General features: G+C 36.2%; 1 protein-coding gene and 1 pseudogene across 6 annotated transcripts in view; both read left to right on the top strand.

Annotated features, from left to right (window-relative positions):
- The window catches only part of RNF180 (ring finger protein 180), a 142,539-nt gene that overhangs the window by 76,983 nt on the left and 42,979 nt on the right, over positions 1-22,577 (top strand). The window lies entirely within an intron of this gene.
- Positions 837-1,624, top strand: LOC109453226 (high mobility group protein B1; annotated as a pseudogene).

Below are 22,577 nucleotides of genomic sequence, written 5' to 3'. Positions count from 1 at the left end.
AGTCTAGTTAACATCTATCACCACACAGTTACACATTTATTTTTCTGAGATGAGACCTTTTAAGATCTACTCTCTTAGCAACTTTCAAATATACAATATGGTACTATTAACCATAGTCACCATGTTATACATTATATCCCCAGGACTTATTTATTTTATGACTGGAAGTTTGTACCTTTTGGCCACCTTCACCCATTGTTTTATTTATTTATTTATTTATTTAAATCAGATATCACATGGATAGCTTAGCCTGATGCCTGCCCAGACCGGGGCTTTGGACTCAGACCAGTGCTGTTGAGTCCTGATTCTTCCTTCCAGATACTAGCTGCCAAGTACCTGTCTCTGGGCTTCTGAGTCTGACTGTAAGTTGGAGCTAATAGTGCGTACCTCCTAAGGTTACTGAGGAGATTGAGACAAGACATTTCAATTTCAGGAGAGTGCCTTGCACTTGGTAAACATTTGATAAATAGTAAGTACTATTAAAGTTAAAATTGTTTTTCATATTAAATTTGCCTTTACCACTAGAGGTGGAGTCTCTCATCCTGGACCTTCACATACTCTTAATGCTTACACTAATGTTATCCTACAACGTAAAATTGAATATGTGGGTATTCTAAGCCTCAAAACTAGGCCCAAATTCTACCACGTTGCCTTTAATAAATGGAAGATATTTAAAAATCCTATTCAGTTACATAAAAGTTTGAAAAACAGAGGCTGCATCTGGCTCCCGCTCTCACAACCAGGGCAGTGCATTGGGCTCCATAGAGACAGCACCAGGGCGAGTGCCAGTCGGACGGGCACTGGGCACCTCTGTGGTTGCTGAGGACAAATAATTAAACACGGGCAAAGGAGATCGTAAGAAGCCGAGAGGCGAAATGTCATCATACACATTCTTTGTGCAAACCTGCCGGCAGGGGCAAAAGAAGAAACATCCAGATGCTTCAACTTCTCAGAGTTTTCTCAGAAGTGCTCAGAGAGCCGGGGGGACGATGTCTGCTAAAGAGAACGGAAAATTTAAAGACTTAGCAAAGGCAGGCAAGGCCTGTTATGAAAGAGAAATGAAAACTTATATCCCTCCTAAAGGGGAAACAAAAAAGTTCAAGGATCCCAATGCATGCAAGAGGCCTCCTTCTGCCTTTTTCTTGTTTGGTTCTGAGTATTGCCCAGAGCTCCAAAGAGAGCATCCCGGCCTATCCATTGGTGACGTTGCAAAGAAGCTGGGAGACATGTGGAATAACACTGCTGCAGATGACACGCAGAAGAAGGCTGCTTATGAGAAGAAGGCTGCTGAGCTGAAGGAAAAATACGAAAAGGATATTGCTATATACCGACCTAAAGGAAAGCCTGATGCAGCAAAAAAGGGAGTTGTCAAGGCTGAAAAGAGCAAGAAAAAGATGGAAGAGGAGGAAGAGGAAGAGGAGGAGGAGCAAGAAGAAGATAAAGAAGATTATGATAAATAAGTTGGTATTAGCACTTTTTTTCCCCCTTGGCTATAAAACATTGAACCCCACTTTACAAAACTTACTCCTTTTAAAGAAAAAAATTGCAATGTTAAGACTGTGTAAGATTTGGTTTTAAACTGCACAGTGTCTTTTTTCGTAATTGCCACTAACCTTGCCTGGTACAGTACGGGGGTGGTAAATTGGCATGGAAACTTAAAGCCAGTCCTTGTTGGGACACAGCAAAAATTAGTTATATATGGGGATGGTAAGTTTTTCATCTCCAGTTGTCTCTGATGCAGCTTGTATGAAATAATTGTTGTTAACTGAATACCACTCTGTAATTGCAAAAAAAAATTGCAGCTGTTTTGTTGACATTCTGAATGCTTCTAAGTAAATACAATTCTTTATTAGGAAAAAAAGTTTGGAAAATAAGGATTATGCAGAGTAGTCACCTTTACGCTAAAACCTTTGGAGAACTAAAACTTTTCGAAGTCCACCCTTAGCTAGGTACATTCTCGGAAGTTGCTAGGTATTTAAGAAGCAATGGCAGAATGGCCATAAATAGGGCCTGATGGTGTTTCAGCTAATGATTCCTTTCATCAGAGACTAACAGAACCATATCAGTGCCTTGTTTCTCGTAATACACAGCTCTTCAAATGGGAATTGTTTATTTCTTTGTTTAAATGGCAATAAAAGATTTTATGGCTTGGGGACATCATAAAATCTGTGCCATTTTGCAACATGCTTTTGTAATGTGTTATGTTACAAAAAGCATTTAAGAAAATTTGAGCTGGAGGACAATGAATTTATAAATGCACTTATCAAATAAAACTAGGTTTCGTAATGACACAGTCATAAAGCAAGCCATAGTAAAAGTACAGGGCAGTCTCTGAAGATTATCCATTCTTTTTAGATAATCTTTTTGTTTGGATATTGTATACCATAATGAACTTAGCTAATTATAGAGTATGGCAAGCTTCAAGCAAATTGCATAAAACAAACTGCCTAAGAAAATGTATAGAACAATAGTGAAGAAAACTTTGATTCCCATGTTTTTCTCCAGCCATTAATATATGTCCTCTCCTAGATGCACAGGTTCATAAGGGAAAGTAATTTGGTAAATAAATACACCTGAGCCATCTGAAATGACACCTGATATTTGGTCTTTGGGGAGGGCGGACCTACGCTGTCAGAAGTCAGCTCCATTTGTTCCTTATTATATTTTTGCCATAAATAAATCATGTTTTCCACATTTCTAAAGAAAGATCACATGGCTTTGAACTAAATTTTTAAAAACACTTATCAAACAAATAAAATCAGCCATCAGGTGAATTATGGATCCTTATTTTTTTAATCGTTAAGCCATTTATCTAAAAAGTGAACAAAAAAATGTTTGACAATGGATAAAGCTTCAAAATTCTTGGTATATTTTATTCCTTTAGCATTTACTGAGTCCTTCATGTGTGAAAGACACTCTCCTCAGGGCTACAGACATAGGTAAAGAAAAAGACCTAGTGCTAACCCTAGTTTTATTTGATAAGTGCATTGGGAGCTCGCAGTCTAGCTGAGATGGATATAAAGGCAGTGATGACATTATAATGTTGGCAAGCGCCAATAAAGCAGTGTGCACAGGATGGTGGAGGAACTCTGCACAGGAAACGTGAGGGGTTGAAGAGATTTCCTCCTGGGAATCCTTGCATGAAATCTTGTGTGACAGCCAGTCAAAAGTTGAGTAGGAGAGCACATGGCCTATTCAGGTACTAATTACAAGAACACGGTAACATTGGTAGAAGGATAAATACGGGGACATTGCTGACCGGAATCTATAGTAGATGGAAAAGGATGTAGAGGCCAGAACTAAAAGACCATTTTATGCCTTGCTCAGAAATTTTAAACAAGATTAAGAGTGATCTGGTTGTGTTTTTTAAGCCAGTGTAGCAGAAGTGTAGAGGGTGAATGGGAGAAGGGATGTAGATAAGATTTAGATGGTAGTCAGAGAAACTAGTTAGGAAGTTATTATAGAAATTCTGGTAAGAGAGGTTAAAATGACATTGGAGATTGACAAATTTGAGAGAGACTAAGTCCCAACAGGATTTGGGAACTAATTAGATGTGATGGTAAAAGAAGAAAAATTAAGGGTTTTTTTGGTCAATGAATTGAGGATATTATTCTTTTGAATTATATGTAAAGGTTAAGGAGCAAGTTTGGGAGGAAAGTGAGGTAAGAAATGGGTAGACATATTGAGACTGACATGTTTGTGGAATATATAGGCAGATATATTCAACAGTTGTTTATATATATGGTTATACAAGGTCTGACAATTAATTTTGCGAACTCATCCTAGAAAAAGTGCTACATACCTCATTACTGAATATCACTGTGGTCACCTTCAAAGTACTCCCTTTGGGAAGCTATGCACTGATGCCAGTGCCTAGTCCACCCTTCAAAGCAGTTTTGGAACTCTTTTTCTGGAATGGCCATCAGAGCTGTTGTCATATTACCTACCCTTGATGTCCTGAATGTCATCAAAATATCTTTCTTTCAATATTTTCTTTAGCTTCAGGTAAAGAAAGAAGTCACTGGGGGCCAGATCAGGTGAGTAGGGAGGGTGTTCCAATACAGTTATTTGTTTACTGGCTAAAAACTCCCCCACAGACAGTGCCTTGTGAGCTGGTGCATTGTCGTAATGCAAGAGCCATGAATTGTTGGCGAAAAGTTCAGGTCGTCTAACTTTTTCACGCAGCCTTTTCAGCACTTCCAAACAGTAAACTTGGTTAACTGTCCAGTTGGTACAAATTTATAATGAGTAATCCTTCTGACATCAAAAGAGTTTAGCAACATCGATGCAACAAGTTGGTGAACTTAATTGACCAACCTCATATGTGTTTCTTTATTAAGGCATAAAATAACAGGATCTAGCAGTAAGTCTAATTGTTACTATAAAGTCATCACAGTGTTAGTGACACTTGGCCGTATCTGCTATAATCGTAATGTCATATGAAAATATCTGATTTCTATTGGTGACAAAGTCACAGGTACTAATATTGCTGAGGTTTTCCTCCTACGTACATCATTGAAGACACTGTATAAATTTCAAATTGAAGTTAGAGAAAAATAGATACGAAATTCATTTTCCCATCTTAGTTCATAGACACCCCCATACCACACATTCTATCCATAGATCACAGTTTAAGAAACTTGGTTACAAATACTGTTTACCATAAATTTATCTACTTTATTGGTTTTTGATGTTGATTCACTTAAGTTCACAAGTTGATTAAGCTGGAGTTCAAATTGTGCCTTTACTTTACCTAACATTATTTTGCACAGTTCTTACCTCATTTTGAGTTTTATTACACAATAGACAAAACATCTGAGTTTTTATAACTTAATAGGTTTAATTCTAACTATAATACTACTTTTTAGAGCTTAACCTATTCCAACCACATTATAAATTAGGATACAGTGAAATATTTGTATTCAAGTCTTTGCTCCTTTTTTTAGTACACATGACATTCCACCTTTTTTCCCCCACTTTTTTTCCTTTCCTATTATAAATTTGCAAATAGGTAAAGAGACTTTGCACAGAAGGGGCACAAACCTATCTATATATGCTCTGTTGACGTTTCAACATTAACATTCTGATACTGTCGTCTAAGTGAATTTTTAACTTTTAAAATCAAACTATATCTTATACAAGAAGGGCATACCAAAGTAAGATTTTGAACTATTCAACTTCTGGGACCCATCTGATTTAATTCCCAAAGAACTAGTACATTCCAATTTCCTTCCTACCTAAGAAAAATGTATTATCTGCTGTGGCCCATTTTTCCACAATGATAACAGCCGAAAGCTTGGTCCAGCTCCTTGTCCTCGGATGTTTGGACAACAGCCTTGGGGCAGGTGTCCTGCCTTTAATCCCTCTTAACTTCTTTTAGTTATATGCAGAGCTGCTGCCTCTTCCTTAAACACTCCTCTTTATCATGGGAGCCATTCCCTGAAACCTATGCTGATTCACACACAGCATCAAAATCCTCTATCAGGGAACCACCAAATCACATTTATCTTTTATTACTTCCTCTAATGTTGCTACCATTTGTTGCATACCTACATCCAAATAGCTAATTCCCATGTTCACAGCCTTGCTCATACCATTCTTATCTCTCATGTGCCCTTTCTCTCTTTTCTTTAATAGTTGATATCTTTCACTTCCTTTGAGACAACCCATCCAATGACACATTGTTAAATTAATTACATTCTACTCTAGTCACTATTTGCAACTGCCTTTACTGTTGTTAATGCTGTCTTCGTTTATGTATTCTCTTCATTGAAAATTATCACACCTGTCTGTCATAATTTTTAAGAGGAAATGCGTGATGGTTTTGTTCCCCCTAAAATGTCCCCTGTGATAGGTTGTCATTGCCAGCAGCAGCCCCTGTGTGGCAAATTTGAGGTACGTCTTCACTGTTTCCCTGTGCCTCGTACAGCACGGCAGTCTCTTTTTAGTATGCCTGTGTGCCCAGGTTTAAAAGCCTGAAAGCTATTTGTTTGTTCCTTTCTAAGTAGAAGTGAAAATGATTTTTAAAAAACCTTACTGAAGGCCCTGATGTTTTCATCTGAGATAATTTGTTCTTCTAATAAGCCACTGTTCATCTAATCTGTGGGACATCAGAGAAAATCACATGTACCTTTGGAAGTTGTGATTAGTGCCAATATTTCACCTCAGACTTTATTTTCTATCTTCAAAATTTATTTTTTAAATAAAGCTGATTTTCCAATGGAGCAAGAACGGTTTCAGCATATACGTATGTGAAGTAATGACCTACTTTTAAAACTTCAGTTTGGAACTTAGAGGTACCCATCAATTTTCAGTTATTGCAGGCACTCACTGCCTGGCTAAAAGCCATGAGCCAGGTAAACCGAGCCCACCATAATGCATGCTGATAAGAGTGTCTTCCTCTCTCACCGCTCCTTTCCTATATAGCCACAAAAACAAAAGACTCCGTTAGTGTTTTGTTTTTTGTTGTTGTTTTTCTTGTTTTTAAGGAACTACTGTATTTCACAGAAAGACATAAAAAGATGTCTTTAGAATAAATAGGTAAACCACTCTATTTGTTTTGTTTATATTTATCCCATTTTGGAGAAGAGTATTGTATTGATAACCAGCCCTGTCCAACTGAAGAGAAATTAAATGGTGGGCTTCAGTAGTACCACCAAAGAAGTATCAGTCTATATCCTTCTCTCTTCTATTGGACAGTAAATAGCTAGGCAAGGAAAAGGGAACTTTACTGAGTAAATGCACTATTCACTTCCCTGTATACCCATGTAACCAGTAAGCAAATTACTGCAAAATAGTCCTGCCTTTCTTCCCTAGGAATTTGAGGTCAGAGTCTGTATTATATGTGTGGAATGTACCCATGGCCTTAAAGGAGTTACTTATTTAATATGCTCTGTGTCAGGCTTTTATTGGGCACTTTATGTGTATGATCTCATTTAATTTTTTCAATGAAACTATGAGGTAAGTGGTATTTTTCCCATTGTGCAGATGAGTAAACTGAGACTCGGAATTTAACAATAATCTGTCTAAGATTATAAAGTACATTAAATGGCAGAATTGGGAATTCAATTTATGCCTTTCTGGAGCATGCATTTTTAAGGGTTTAAAACATTTACTTCTGTAGCTTAAGTGTAATCAAATATTTAGGTGTCTTATTTTGCTTCTCCCAATTAGATTTGGAACTACTGAGGGATATAGTGTAGAAATCTTACTTATACTAAAAATTTATCTGAAGGTAAATTCAGATGATTTTAATAAAAATAGGAAGAGCATAATGTGTGACCATATATAATTGATGTGTTTTTATCATGTGCCAGTGAGATACCAAGTAATAGATATTTTCAACTGACTTTTTTAAATTTAATTTTTTTTCTTTGATCCCTACTAGAATTGAAAGAGACAAAACAATATTGGGCAATAAAATAATTTGAAGGAATCAGATATTTCATGTGCTTGGTCTTTAACATCTGTGCATTAATCTGAAATAAAGAGTAAATCGATGAATTAATAACTAGAAATTAAACAAGAAATCTACTGCTGGGTGTAAATCAGATTATTGGGTTAAGTCATTCATGAAAATAAATCACAAAATGTAAGGTGTATGAATACGTGCCATTGGTATTTTATGCAATTTTAACTATACTGAGCCCTCCATTTAATGTTAAACATTTGATGTAATAAATATGTATGTTACTTTTGAATATTCCAATTAATACACGTCACTTTTATTTTATTTATATATGTATTTTCTTTGGTTTCTGTGACCAACGTATGAAAAGTAATTACTTCATTGCCCTGGTTACTGCTGTTAATCATTCATTTAATAAACACTTAAGTGCTTACTATGTTTAAGGACTTATGCTAAGAAACATAACATCATGGTGAGAAAAGACAGGCACGGTTCTTTCCTTTGTGGAAGTTATAATTTAGTGGAGGAGACACATAAATCAATGTAAAATTACATTGCAATAAATTCTAAGGTGAGATTCAGAGTACTCTGAGAATTACATAATGCTGTGTTAAGAATTACATTTTCATAACTGGATGTTTAGGGATTGGGTGCCAGGATTTTTCTTTCCTTTTCAGAAGCTGCCCAATGGGAATACATTATAAAGAAGTTTAGGAATATTAAAAGGGACTTTATGCATCACCATAGAAAAAGTACAGTGGAGGTTTAGTAACATATCTTCAAAAATTAATGACAATGCAGTATAAGATCCGATTTCATCTTCCACTGATTTCAGCATTTAAAATACAGTGCACTGAAACAGGGTTTCTCAGCCTTGTCACTTTTGACATTTTGGACTGGATAGTTCTGGTAGGAGGGGCTGCCTGTGCATGAGGGGCTGCCTTTCGCAGCATTCCTGGCCTCTACACACTAGATGTATAAGCACTGGTAACACTCATACGACTACACCCCAGTCATTCAGTCATGACAATAAAAAATGTTTGCAGGTTTTGCCCAATGTCCCCTTTGGACAAAGTCACCCCAGTTCAGAACCACTGCTTTCAGGAATATGTTGTATCCATTATGAAGGTTAGAAAAGAATACAGGTTTGCAAAATGTTCACAGTGGGGCAATGTGTATACCATAATCTTATTTATGTAAAAAAAACAAAAAAAAAAAAAAAATTCACACACACCAAAAACAAAATTCAAATAATATATAAAATATTAGCAATGGTTATTTTGATTATCAGGATAAAGTGTGATTTGGGGTTTTATTTCCTTTGTTTTTTTTCTGGCATTTATTACCTTTTTAATCAGAGCAATAATGTACTCTATATACTATTCAGCCATTTAACAGAAGATACAAGGTCTTAGTCTGGTCAGGCTGCTGTAACAAAAATACCATAGACAGGTAGATTAAGCAAACATATTTCTCACAGTTCTGGAGCCTGGGAAGTCCAAGACCAAAGCACTGGCAGATTCAATGTCTGGTGAGAGCTTCCTGATTCATAGATGGCCATCTTCTCACTGTGTCCTCACATGTTGGAAGAGGCAAAGGAGCTCTCTGGGGCCTCTTTTATATGGGCACTAATTCCATTCATGAGGGCTTTACGCTCCTGCCTTAAGCACCTCCCAAAGGCCCCACTTTCAAATACCATCACATTGTGGGTAAGAATTTCAATATATAAATTTAGGGGAACACAAACATTCAGTCCCTAATATACAATAATTTTCACAGATAGGACAACATTTAAAATTTTAATTTAGGATATTATACACAGCATCATGCTTGAAAGGCTGAAGTATGTATTATATATGTGAACTGAATTTTTATTGAAATCAATGGAACTGGAAATAGCATATGCCTAATACTTTCTTTGTTTATGTAACTACCAGTATAAGGATGGTTATAAAAACTTGAAGCACTATTTTGGATGACTAGATTGTTCTCCTTTCTGCCTGTTACAGTTACTTATCAAAAGAGCTTGCTTTTTACCAGAGATGAGGTTAAAACTAGGACATCACACAGTGGATACAATGGAGTGAATAAACTGTGAGTTCCCTTAGTCATGTGTTGCTGACTATCCTAAAAAGACATAATGTGTGTCTAAAGATTATTTCTATTCTCCTTAGGACTTTGTTTTATCTTAAAAAATAATAAGCTATTAGTTGGTAATTTAGAGCAGCAATTCTCAGGTGTATTTTTTTTTTTTTTTTCCTTACTATGTCAGAAATAAAGGAGAATTTCCTACACATTCTCAGGAACGTCTCCAGTTTTACACCTAACTTCCCAACTCCCCATCTTAATCATTCCCCTTTTCTACGAATCAAGAAAGAAATTCAGAATGCAAATAGAAATTCAGAATGCAAATAGATTTAGAGTGTAGGGATAATAAAGTAGAATAGATTAGAAATAAGGAACTTTGAAACTAAATTATTTGCAAACATTGGTAATTTATTAAACACATTTTATTATTTTATCTCTGATATTGAGTGGCTACTACGAGTACATAACAGGCAATGTATTAGGTACAGAGCTTCAAGTCTAGTGGGAGTGGCACACATAAATTAAGCTCGTGTGCACAAATATGTAAAATTCAAACTATGATAAATGCTATAAAGGAGAAGTATGTGTTGCTATGATAGCATATAAGTGGGGAACATATTTTTAAAAGTCACAGAAGGTTTCCTGAAATAGTGTCTTTGTAGCAAAGAGTAGGAGTTAACTAGGTAAAGAGATATGAGGGCCCAACATTCCAGATAAACAAACTAACATGTGCCAAGATCTGTATCCTGAAAGAGAATAGTACATTTAAGGAAGTAAAAAGACAGGCTAGAGCTCAGAGGGCAATAGCCTAGCTGGTGATAGATGAAGTTGGTGAGATTACAGTGGAGCTGAAGGGACCATATAGATATTGGTTCTTTAGCCTGAGAGCAATAGGAAGGCCCTGAAGGCTTTTTAACCACGGAGTAGCAGTTTGAAAGAATTATTTTGGCAAAGTGTGCAAAAATTGATAGATGCCAAAAAGGATGCAAGGACCGGTTAGTAGTTCATTGAAGCGTAGTCCAGGTGAAGAGCGAGTGGTAGTTGTAAAGATAGAAAAGTAGGAATGGATTCAAGAGAAATTCAAGGCCTAGAATAAACAGGATTTACTGATAGATTGGCAAGAAATATCAAGGAAAACACCTAGAATACCAGCTTGTGGAACTGGGTGGATTCAGCAGGTTAAAGAAATTAGACCTGGCTTAGTTATGGAGAGAAGATTGTAAGTGCAGTTTGCAGCATGTTGAATTGAGATGCCATTAGGACATCACAACAAAAATACCAAATAGACACTCATATAGTTTTGGAATTCAAAAGCAAGGCTATGGCTGGAGTTATAAATCTGGAAGTCATCTGTATATAGATATGAGCAGAAGCTCTAGGTCCACACTGCCCAGGGAAATTGTATAGATTGAGAAGAAAAGCCAAGAAAGCTGTTCAGGGGTAAGTGTTAAGAAACTCCAACTTGATAGGAGGTAAAAGGAGGATGCACTTGAGCAGCAAGCAAGAAGGTAAGAAAAAAAATGCTGTATCATAAAAATCAAGAGAAATATATAGTAACAAAGATTAAAAAACATTTAAGTGTTTAAGAAGGGAATGATCAACATTGTCAAATGTCGAGGCATATCAGAGAGCCAGTGACTTAATAAAAGTTAGTCAGAAAAAATAAATAGTTTCCACAGATTTGACACTGGAGTTGGGAACTGCTTATCTAGAAGAGTATCATGCAGTTTAATTATTAGCGAAACATATCGAGTATTATTTGAAAGAAATTTTTAGAGAAGCCTTGGTTTTAGTGCTGAATAAGGTGATTTTCTAAAATTCCTTATATCCCTATTCTATGTTTAGAAGGATTCAAGGAAATCTCTACCTATCTCTCTAAGATAAGCTGAGAATCTTTTCTTTTTCCTGAGATATAATTAACATATATTGTACATGTTCACAGTATAAATTTGATTAAGTTTGACATGTATACCACACAGATCTAACCACCATAATAATGATAATGAACATACCCAATCCCCCCATGTGTTCTTTCTCGCCTCTTTGTAGTTGCTTCCCACGGCCCTTGCATGTCTCAGCACTCATCTGCTTGTTTTCTGTCACTATAGATTGGTTTGCATTTTCTAGAATTTTCTATAAATAGAATTGTATAGTATTGTACTTGTTTTTTTTGTTGTTATTCATCTTTCGCTTAGCATAATTATAAAGAGGAAGTTAACATTGGTACAATATTATTAACTAAAGTATAGAAAATTTCCCCAATTTTTGTAGTGATGTTCTTTTTCTCTTCTAGTTATTTTAGTCTCTTTCATTCTGTAACACTTCCTCAGTTTTTTCTTGTCTTTTATGGCCTTGATCCTTTTGAAGAGTACTGATCAGTTATTTTTTAGACTCTATCAGCTTGGGTTTATTTGTTTATCTTGTGAATGGAATGCGCTTATATATTTTTGACAAAAATACCACAAAAATGCTGTGTCCTCAAGTGTATCATATCAAAGAGTTCATGTTCATATATATTATTATTGGTGATGTGTACCTTGGTTACTTGGTTAGTTGGTGTCTGGCAGGTTTCTCCACTGTGAAGTTACTGTCTTTCCTTTGTAGTTAAAAAGTAAATTGGGGGAGATACTGTACATAACCTGTTTCTCCTGAAACATTTGCTCACTGATTTTAGCATCCAACAGAATAGAGTCTGGAAATACAGAAGTCAAATGGAAAGTACAAAGTCAACTCAAAGGAGAGAGGATCACTTTTCAACAAAAGGTGCTGAAACATTATGAAGTAAAAGAACTTGATCCATACTTTGTGCCATATAAAAATATTAATTCACAAGGTAGTATAGGCCTGTATGTAAAACCTGATCCATAAAAGTTCAGGAATATAGGAGAAAGGCTTTTGTGTCCTTAGGCTAGGCAAAGCATTTTTAGATAAGACAAAAAAAAAAAAAAAGATTCCCAAAGGAAAAATAATTAAAATTGACACATTAGTCCTTATAAAATTAAGTGTTTCTCTTCAAAAGATACTGCTAAAAATGAATAGAAAGATATGTGACAGACTGGAAAAAAATATTTACAAATCATGCATTTGCATCAATGATGTGTATCTAGGACATACAAGGAATTCTTAAAACTCAGAAAGAAAATAAACCACCAAATTTTAAAAGTAGGTAAAAAATTCAAACAAAATAACTGCAGTATTGGATTTTTGACGTATAAGTAGTTATAAAATCATATTAACATAGTAACTGGATAAGCTAAGAATCTTAACGATTCATTGTTCCATCTGTTTCCTTTAGTGATGTTTTCCAGTTTCCGGAATCTATGTTCTTTAACCTGGCTTTTTTATATTTACAGTCTCCTTGTGTTTTTTCCAAATTCACTTTTTGTTTTTATTATATTATTATTATCTCCTGTTCTTGCTTTATAAACTGTAGTCCCCTTTTAAAATCTTTTGGCATACTTATTTTTAAATTTCTTATTTATTTTTCAGTTATATGTAGTTCTTCGAAAGTGAATGCTTCCATTCATCTACTTACATTTTTTTCATTGGCGGTGTGTTTTCTGCCATATTTTGTAATTTCTGACTATGAGCTTCTCTTCTGTTTATGTGTGAATCTCAGGTGAGCTGAATTGTGGAGGAATAGGGGCCGGTTTTGTGTTTGACTTTGCTATGGTCTTAGGGCTTTCCCTAATGCGGGACTTATTTTCATGGTACTCTTTCTATTCCGGGGTTCCAAGCTTCTTGGAGTGCTAATTCAGACCTCACACCCTCAATTAGTGCAGGTTTGGAGTGTTGGTATCCTTCCTGTCCAGAGTAGCTGGCTTCTGTACCATATTCCTCAAACCAAACAGCCTGTCTAGCTTGCAGCTATACATAGAGCCTAGAGTTTTGACTCATAACCTATGTCCACAATATACATACGAGATAGTTGAACACTTTATGTGGCATTTTTATTGAATTAGCACTTGAGGGAGGCTTACTGCATTGGCTTGGTTCCCCATACTGACCAGAAGTGGTTTTTGGCAATATAAAAAACTTGTCCAGTTGTTTCTTAAAATATGTTTTCAGTGACTGATATGGAAGCTAACATATGTTAGAAATCCAAAACTGTCAAATTTGGAATATGCATTTATGCAAATTTGAAGCCATATTCTGAGACTAGAAATGCAGATTCTTATGACACAATAATGACATTTATAAAAATTTACATTTTTTAAGAATCAGAAATGAAATGAATTCTGTAACATACATGTCCAGATATTTAAAGTAACTTCCATATGCTGTTTCTTAATCAGTGGTATTTTCTGATAACCTTAATATCTAAACTTTTTCCCTGACTAGTGTGGACTTTGTGTCAGACATAAAAGTGCAATAGATTAAGAGTTAGAGAAAGGTAGGCATACTTCAAGTTTATGTGAAGGGTTTAAAAGATATAATGAAAAGACAGGAGAGGGAAGATTTTGTTCTAAGAATGAATCATAGTCCACAAAGTCAGGCGTTCAGGAAATATAATTTTTATTATTTTTAACTAAAAGTTATTTGTATATAATAAGTCCATAATGGATATTGTTGAAAGAATGAATGAATGATTGAGTGAATTTAATTTGTATTTCTAGCCCTCTTTCTATTGGAGGCTAGAACCTAAATCGTAATCAGTACAGAGCTTTCTCTTTTCCTTTCCTCCTAGGTGTGGGTTCTAAGTTTGTTGGGCCTTCCAATTGTCAGTGTGTTAGTAGAGGGGATGGATATTTGGCCTGGTTGACGCCTACTGAGGTATCTACATGGTCACTTTACTTTCTCCCTGTATTGACTGAAAGATCTTTACGGTCCACTCAGTGCCAAATCAGTGTTGTCTTCTGCTGTTCCCTTACTGTGGTAAGGATGAGAGAATTCTGAGACCTTGCTTCCTCTTTAGACTTTATTCTGTTGTGGGCTTTCCTGCTGTGCAAACCCAAAACCTGATGGAATTTTCTGTCCTGTTCATCATCCTCCCACAGTTTGAAGCTCAGGCGAATATGTTTCAGAGTGCTTTGTCAGAGATCTACCAGATTCCTGCCCCAATCCCATAGAATCTTTATGTGGTGTGTGTTGAACATAAGGGGAGAGAGATAGGAGGGAAAGCATCTTTCAAATCTCTCGTTTATGTTCAGAATCATATATAGGCTTTTGCAAGTCAAATGCCAAAAATGTAATAATTTCTTTGTTATGTACATACCCCTGTGTCACCCATTCCTTCAGGCAATAAAACATTATCTATTTCTGCCTGAATGGAGAAGGGTCATGAATAACCAGAACTGGGAACAACAACAACAACAAAAACCCACATTGGTTAATATAGAAATGTTTTTGTGCTTCAAAGAAACAAAAGAATATAAAGAAGAAAAGAATAAGGCAGGAAAAGATACTCAAGAGGTTTAGTAAAGAAGAGAGAAGATTAACAGACCTCTTTACTCTCTAAAGTAATGTGTGATATGCTGATTTAGGAAAAGCTGGACTGAGTGGAGCTGGAACTGATTGCCAGCTGTAAGGATTGTCGCTAGAGGCTGAAAATGGCTTTTGTTATAGACCTGTGTTCTCTCTTTATGGTAGTCCAATGAGAATTCTCATCAGCCTGCAGGTGACTTCTTTTTAAAAACCTTCAAAAGTAATAGGGGAATGCAAATCAAAATAATGTGAACTTAAGAGATATGATTTTAATATTTTAATGCTTACAAGGAAAAAATCAAAATTATTCATTGTAAAATCAATATCTCCTTCTCCACTCAAATGAAAATTTGCTCCTGCTGATTTGGGTTTCAAAAATACCTGAAATTCCCGGCACAACCACTCTGGTTCAACCCATTGGCACCCCATTTCTTAATTACTGCCTCTTTCTGCCACTTAGCACTCACAGTCTTGAAAATACCCCTCTTCACATTTTTCTTCTTTTTTAAAGGACGAGTGGATGTGTTCACTGCAGCGTCCCTAGTGCCTTGTGTACCCCTGCTATGGACTGGATTGTGCCCCCCCCCCCAAATTGATATGTTGAAACTCAAACCCCAATGTGACTGTATTTGGAGATAGGGTTTTTAGGAGGTAATAGAGGTTAAAGAGGTCATATGGGTTGGGGGTTGATTCCGTAGGATTGCTGGCCTTGTAAGAAAAGGGAGAGAGAGAGAGATCTGTTTTGACAGGCACAGAGGAAAGGTCATGTGATCACACAGAGAGAAGGTGGCCCTCTGCATGTCAGGAAGAGAACCCTCAGCACAACCCAACCATATTTGGCAACCTGATCATGGATTCGCAGTCTCCAGAACTGTGAAAAGTAAATGTCTGTTCTTTTTGCTGTCCAGTCTATGGTATTTTGTTATTATATCCTGAGCAGACTAAGAAAATCTCCAAGTCCTGAAATACTGCTTATTAACTCCCTCAATAAATATTTGTTGATTGTGGCGGAAATCAGCAGTGCTGTATTACATTCAGTAACATAATGAAGCTTCTCAGGCTGGCAAAGTAATGGCTTTGCTGATCATACAGTCTCTGTCACAACTCCTTACTTCAGCCATGGTAGCACAAAAGCAGCCGTACACAGTACATAGACAAAGGAGCGTGGATGTGTTCCAACAAAATTTTATTTACAAAAACAGGCAGCAGGCTGTAGTTGGCCCATAGGCTATAGATTGTGCATTCCTAATCAATAGCAACCGACCCACCTTAGCTCTCCAAGGAAAATTTTCTGTTCCTTATTAGAAAAACTTGTCTAGTCAAACTGACAGGTGCGTCATCCACGCACTCCATGATTTTCCCATGTTATCCCCGTAGCTCAAATTTCCTCTCCACTTCCTTCCTTGATTTCAATTTCTGTTCTTCCCTCCAGGTCCAGAAATTAAGAAAAAATAAAGCATAATCCATGGCCATAAGGGTCTTATAAATGTACTGGAGGGGGACGTATGTAGACAATCAATATAGGTATTGCGGAAGATGTAAAAAGAATAGCAGGGGCATGAGGTGGGAGGCGCAACATTTCATGGAGGGTAGAGTAATTAAAGGAGAGTGATCAGGCCTCATAGAGGAAATGGTAAGATGCAAGATGGAACAGTACAAGAAATGAGACAAGAGACTGGGAGGAGAAGTAAGTCTGTAGGGAATTGGGGGTCGGGGAAGGCAAGCAATAAAGGAGAGAAAAGCTGAACTGTGAAAGCAGATACGAGATCACTTTAATTATGTAAAATGCGTGTATATCTAGGTTAAAAAATAAAAGATAGATCAATATCTACGAACTTGCATAGATATTCATGGCATGTTGGTAAGTGAAAAAACTGTCAGCAGAGTATTTGTGTGCACATGTGTGTCTATATTTTGTGTGAGCCTAGAGATGGTATGAAAGGATTCCCCAATGTTAACTCACAGATGATTGCATGTGGAAGATAGGGAATGGATAGGGGGAGTGTAATATGGTTATTATGATGTTAGCTGTAAATAAAAACTTGACTGACAGGAGAACTGTTTATTTTTCTCATAAAATAAGTCTAGAGATAGTTTCTGCAATCAAGGATGCAGACTCTGTCTCCACTTTCCTTCTCTTCTCATGCATTTTGTCTCATGTTGCAAGATGGCTGACACATCCAAATTTCAAGATCATTATTTTCAAGAAAAAGAAAAGGATAAGGTCAGCTGTTTCTGCCCTTTTCATTGGGAAATCCAAAGCTTTCCCAGCAGCTGTCAGCATACTCTTTATGTCTCATTGGCCAAAGTAAGGCCAACTCTAACTATAAGAAAGCTTTGGTAAATAACTATTTAGGCTTTCTGGGTTACATAACAGATAATGGTTCTTGTAAAGGAAAAGAGGGTTAGAAAAAATATTGGGTTATCCAACCAATAGTGTCTACCACAATTTGCTTAATTACGTTGTGTTGTTTCATTTGTTACCATAAGCATGTGTTACTTTTTAATTAGAAAATAAAGCTCCAAATTCAAACTTGGTACCAGCCAACCAGCTGACCTCTCAACCTAAAAGTGTCACATTTGTGAGCATTATAGCATCACGGGAAAAAAGTAGAGAAGGAGATGGTGGCAGGACCTGGCATTTTAAACTGTAACCTCATCCACCAGTTAGTAACATGATTTGGTCAGTTACCTATAAGTTGATTTACCTGAATTGTAAATCCTTTACCTGAGGCTGGATAGAGGTTTCTCTGGACTGAAAAAGAGGGTGAAAAATCTTCCTTCCCTCAAAGAGACACAAAGCAATGTATTCCATATTCCATTCAGAAAGATTTGTCTCATAGCAGTATAGAGCATGAACTGTAGAGATTGTGAAAGAGGAGATTGTCTAAGTCCACACAAGAGATGATGAGGGCTGAACTGAGGCAGTGACAATGGGAAGAAATACAATGGGGAGTACAATACAGAGCTATGAAGCAAATGGAATATATATGAGTTGATTGCTGGTGAGATGTAGAAAGTGAAGATAAAGGAAAATCTAAAATGATGGCTAAATTTATTTTTTGGATGAATAACAATTGGATTGTGGTAACAGTTACTAAGATTTTGGATGAGGTGCAGGTTTAAGGGTAAAGTTAAACTACCTTTCAACACACTATGTTTCCCTGTGCCTGGGTGACAATTCCACAGACAGATGGATACCTACCTAATAGATTAATGGATATCCATAGATTAACGGATTGGGGGTTCAGGAGAGTTATCTGGGCTAATGCTAGAGATTATTGAGTCATCGTCACAACAGGCAGTAGCTAAAACTATATAGGAATGAAAGATGAGATTGTTGAAGGAGAATATGTACTGTTAGAAAAGCAAAACGTCCAAGGCTGGCCACTACAGAATACCAGCATTTAGCGGGTGGCCAAAGAAGAAAAGCCAGGGAAAGAAACAGGGTTAGAAATTCAAAGGAAACTCCATTCAAGTGGCATTCTTGAAAAGGACAATTTTAAGAGAAGAAATTGGCCGACAATGTTAAATGCTGCAGTATTGTTGAGTACAATGACCGCTAAAAATGCTGTTCTGGATGTGGCATTTGGGTCATAGATGACTTTTGGCTAGAGCAGTTTTAAGTGGGTAATGGGAAATAATAGACAGAAATGATATTCCTTTCTTTCCAGTAACTTGATTCTGAAGAGGAGAGAAGTGATTGTAGTTAGATGAAAATGTAGCATCCAAAGAGAGGTTTTTTTCTTTAGGTTTTAATAGAAGATATTTGTACATGTGCATCTCTTTTAGGGAAGAACATGTTGAGAGAGGATAATCTTAATTTTGTTTTTTTATTGAGGTATAATTAACATATATTATTAGTTTCAGGTGTACAACATGATTATACATTTGTCTGTATAGTTCAAGATGATTACAATAGTCTAACATCTGTCACCGTATATAGTTACAAAATAATTTTTTCTTGTTATGAGGACTTCTAAAATGTATTCTCTTAGTACCTTCCAAATATGCAATACAGTATTATTAACTGTAGTCACCATGCTGTACATTACATCCCCATGACTTAGTTATTGTATAACTGGAAGTTTGTTCCTTTTGATCCACCTTATCCTGTTTCTCCCACCCTTTCTTCCCCCACGTCTGGTGACTACCAACCTGTATCTATGAGTTTGGTTTATTGTTGTTGCTGTTGCTACTGTTTTTAAAATTCCACATGTAAGTGAGTTTGTAAGGTATCTGTGTCAGACTTATTTCACTTAGCATAATGCCCTCAGGGCCCATCCATATTGTCTCAATGGCAAGATTTCATTCTTTTTTTTATGACTGGATTCCATTGTATGTCACATTTTCTTTATCCATTAATGGATACTTAGGTTGTTTCCATATCTTGGCTATTGAAAATAATGCTGCAATGAATATGGAGTTGCAGATATCTTTTGAATTAGTGGTTTTGTTTTCTTTGAATAAATACTTGCAAGTGGAATTGCTGTATCTTAGGATAGTTCTATTTTTAATATTATCTTTTAGAAACCTCCATACTGTTTTCCATAGTGGCTATACCAAGTTACATTCCCACCAATAGTGAGGTTCCGTTTTCTCCATATCCTCACTAACACTTGTTATTTTTTATTTTTTTGATAATAACTATTCTAACAGGTATGAGGTAAAATCTCGTTGTTTTGATTTGCATTTCCCTGATTAGTGATGTTGAACATCTTTTCATGTACCTTTTGGCCATCAATATGTCGTCTTTAAAAAATGTCTATTCAGATCCTCAGACCATTTTTTTAATCGGATTTTTTTTTGCTATTGTATGCATTCTTCATGTTGTTTGAATATTGTATGAGTTCTTTATATTTTTTGGATATTAGCCCCTTATCAGATACATGATTTGCAAATATTTTCTCCCATTCAGTAGGTTGCCTATTTATTTCATTGATGATTTCATTTGCTATGCAGAAGCTTTTTAAATTTGATGTATTAATTTTGTTTCTTAAAAAAAATTAAAGATTGTTGATACATAGAAAAAACACTAGGCATATATATATATATGAATATTTAAACATACATACATTTGTATATATACTTAAATAATATTAGGATTATTCTGGCTAATGGATGGCTTTCATTTTACTTTGTATTTTTCTATATTTCTTAATTTTGCACGGTAGATATTTTTTGAGAATCTAAACATATTTGAGACTATTTAGAATTATCGATATTCCTGCTATATTGTGTTAATGATTTAATGAAGAATTGATTGGGTCCTTTTTTTCCCAATATCTCACTTAAAATAGGATCTGTCTCCTAGTGACACGTAATCTATCTTCTATGGTTTATTCATTTAACCAACATTTATTTGGTTCCTACTACATGTCAGGTACTGTTCTTGGCACTTGGGGTCACATCAGTGAGTAAAACAGACAACATTTCTTGCCCTCATGTCTCTTACATTCCGGTAGAGAGGACAAACAATAATAATAAGTAAAATTATATGTAATATTAGAAGTTGATAAATGTCATGGAAAAAGTAGAACAAAGTGGAACTGTCAGAAGGTGGGGGAAGTAGGTTGTGATATTAAATAGGGGTGGTTAAGGTAGATCTTACTGAGAATTAAGAATTGATCAAAGACTTAAAGGAGGTGAGAAACCCATCTGCAAAAAGCATTCTAGACAGAGAGAACAGTAAGTGTAAAAGTCGTAAGACAGGAGTGCACATCTCAGATAAGAATAGGACCAACAAGAAGGTCATTGTGGCTGGAGTGCAGTGAGAGGTAGATAGTCATAGGAGGTGAGGTCAGGGAAGTAAGGGTGGTTGGGAAGGATTATGCAGGACCTAGAATCCATGTAAAGACTATAGTTTTAAGTCTGCGTGGTTTTGTAAGCCTTGTTGATTTGAGCAATTTGTGATCTGATGTGATATTTTAAAACAAGCCATCTAGTTTCCGAGTTAAGAATATACTATGGGGAAAATGGAGGGAGAAAGGAGAGAAGGTATAATCAGGGAGACCTATAAGGAGGCTGTTGCAGCAATCTAGGAAAAAGATGACTATGTCTTGGACTAGAATGATGAACGTGCATTGCATGAAAAATATAGAAAAAACTGATAGAGAAGAAATTTGTGATTGAAAGTGCAGTATTAAATTTCATGGATGCAGCACAGAGAAGTGGTTCAGAGTTTGGGCTGTGCAGTCAAGCAGAGCTGTGGCTTAAATAAGTTATCATGACTTTAACCTTACTCAATCACTCTGAGCCTCAGTTTCCTAATCTGTACAATGGGGAGTGTCTTAGCCTGTGAGGGTTGCTATAACAAAATACCATACATAGACTTGGTGGCTTAAAAAACATGTATTTCTCACAGTAAGGAGGAGTAAGGGGGGAGAGAGAGAGAGAGAGAGCAAGAGAGAGAGAGAGAGAGAGAGAGAGAGAATATGAATCTCAGTCGTCCTCTTCTTATAAGGGCACAAATCCCTTCGTGAGGGTCCCACACTCATGATCTCATCTAATTACCTCCCAAAGGCCCCCACCTCTATATACCATAACATTGAGTGTTAGGGCTTCAACATATGAATTTTGAGGGCCACAAATTTCAGCCCATAACAGGCAAGATAATAGTTGTTATGAGAATTAAATGTGTTGTTCTATATAAAAGCATTTAGCACTGTGCCTAGCATATAGTAAGTACTAAATAAATGTTATTGTTGCACAGTAGCTGTTTATTCTTTTGACTCAGAGGAAAATTTGCCATATTTCCTGAATTTTTAAGACATCATGATTGACAATCAAATTAATCAGTAAAGTCTTTGGGGTGAGGTGGGAAGAATTTTAAATGAAAGACATATATCTGGTTAAAATTACATAACAGTTTCAGAAATGTTAAAATGATAGAAGAAAAAAAATCACAATCAAAGATATATGTAGTCACACTTTTTTACTTTGTAATCCTATATGATGTAAACATAGCAATGTAAATTATTGCCTGACCCAGCTTTGCCCACCTCAGCTTCACATTGTATCTCAACCAATCCTGCCTCAGCTTGTTAACTTTGAGGTACCAGAGTGTTGGTCAGAAATTGTCCTGCTGCCAAGTACAGCCTGTGCCTTCTGTTGAGCTGGCCCAGCCTATGGACTTTTATATTCCTACTCGTTTCCATTTGGACTGGAGCTCCGATTCACTTGACTGGTATCTTAATAATTTTGTAGCCCTCTGTTCTCCCTTCCTTCTGCCTGTTACACCCTTTTACCTTGCTCCTGTGTTGTCTGGGGGCTTACATCAAATACACAGACTCCCTGAAATGCCATAACTCTCATCACTGCCATAGAACTTTTGTAGCCAGTCCCTATTTTTCATATCTAGCCCTTTGATTGTCGATGGTTGAAATGACAACAAAGGATTTGGAATAGCACATAAACATAGTTGATAAAGCAGTGGCAAGTTTTGAGAGGATTGACTCCAATTTTGAAAGAAGTTCTATGGGTAAAATGCTATCAAACAGCATGACATGTATCTACCATTATAGCATTCTAGAGAACAATTTTACCACCCTAAAAATTCTCTGTACTCTGCCTGTTCATGCCTCCCTCTCCTCTATCCCTGGCAACCAGTGATCTTTTTACTGTCTCCATAGTTTTGCCTTTTCCAGAAAGCCATACA

This window comes from Rhinolophus sinicus, linkage group LG03 (genome assembly GCF_036562045.2).
Source record: "Rhinolophus sinicus isolate RSC01 linkage group LG03, ASM3656204v1, whole genome shotgun sequence".
NCBI classification, from domain to species: domain Eukaryota; kingdom Metazoa; phylum Chordata; class Mammalia; order Chiroptera; family Rhinolophidae; genus Rhinolophus; species Rhinolophus sinicus.
The sequence above is the reverse complement of the archived record's forward strand: the minus strand, read 5'-3'. Positions and strand labels throughout refer to the sequence as shown.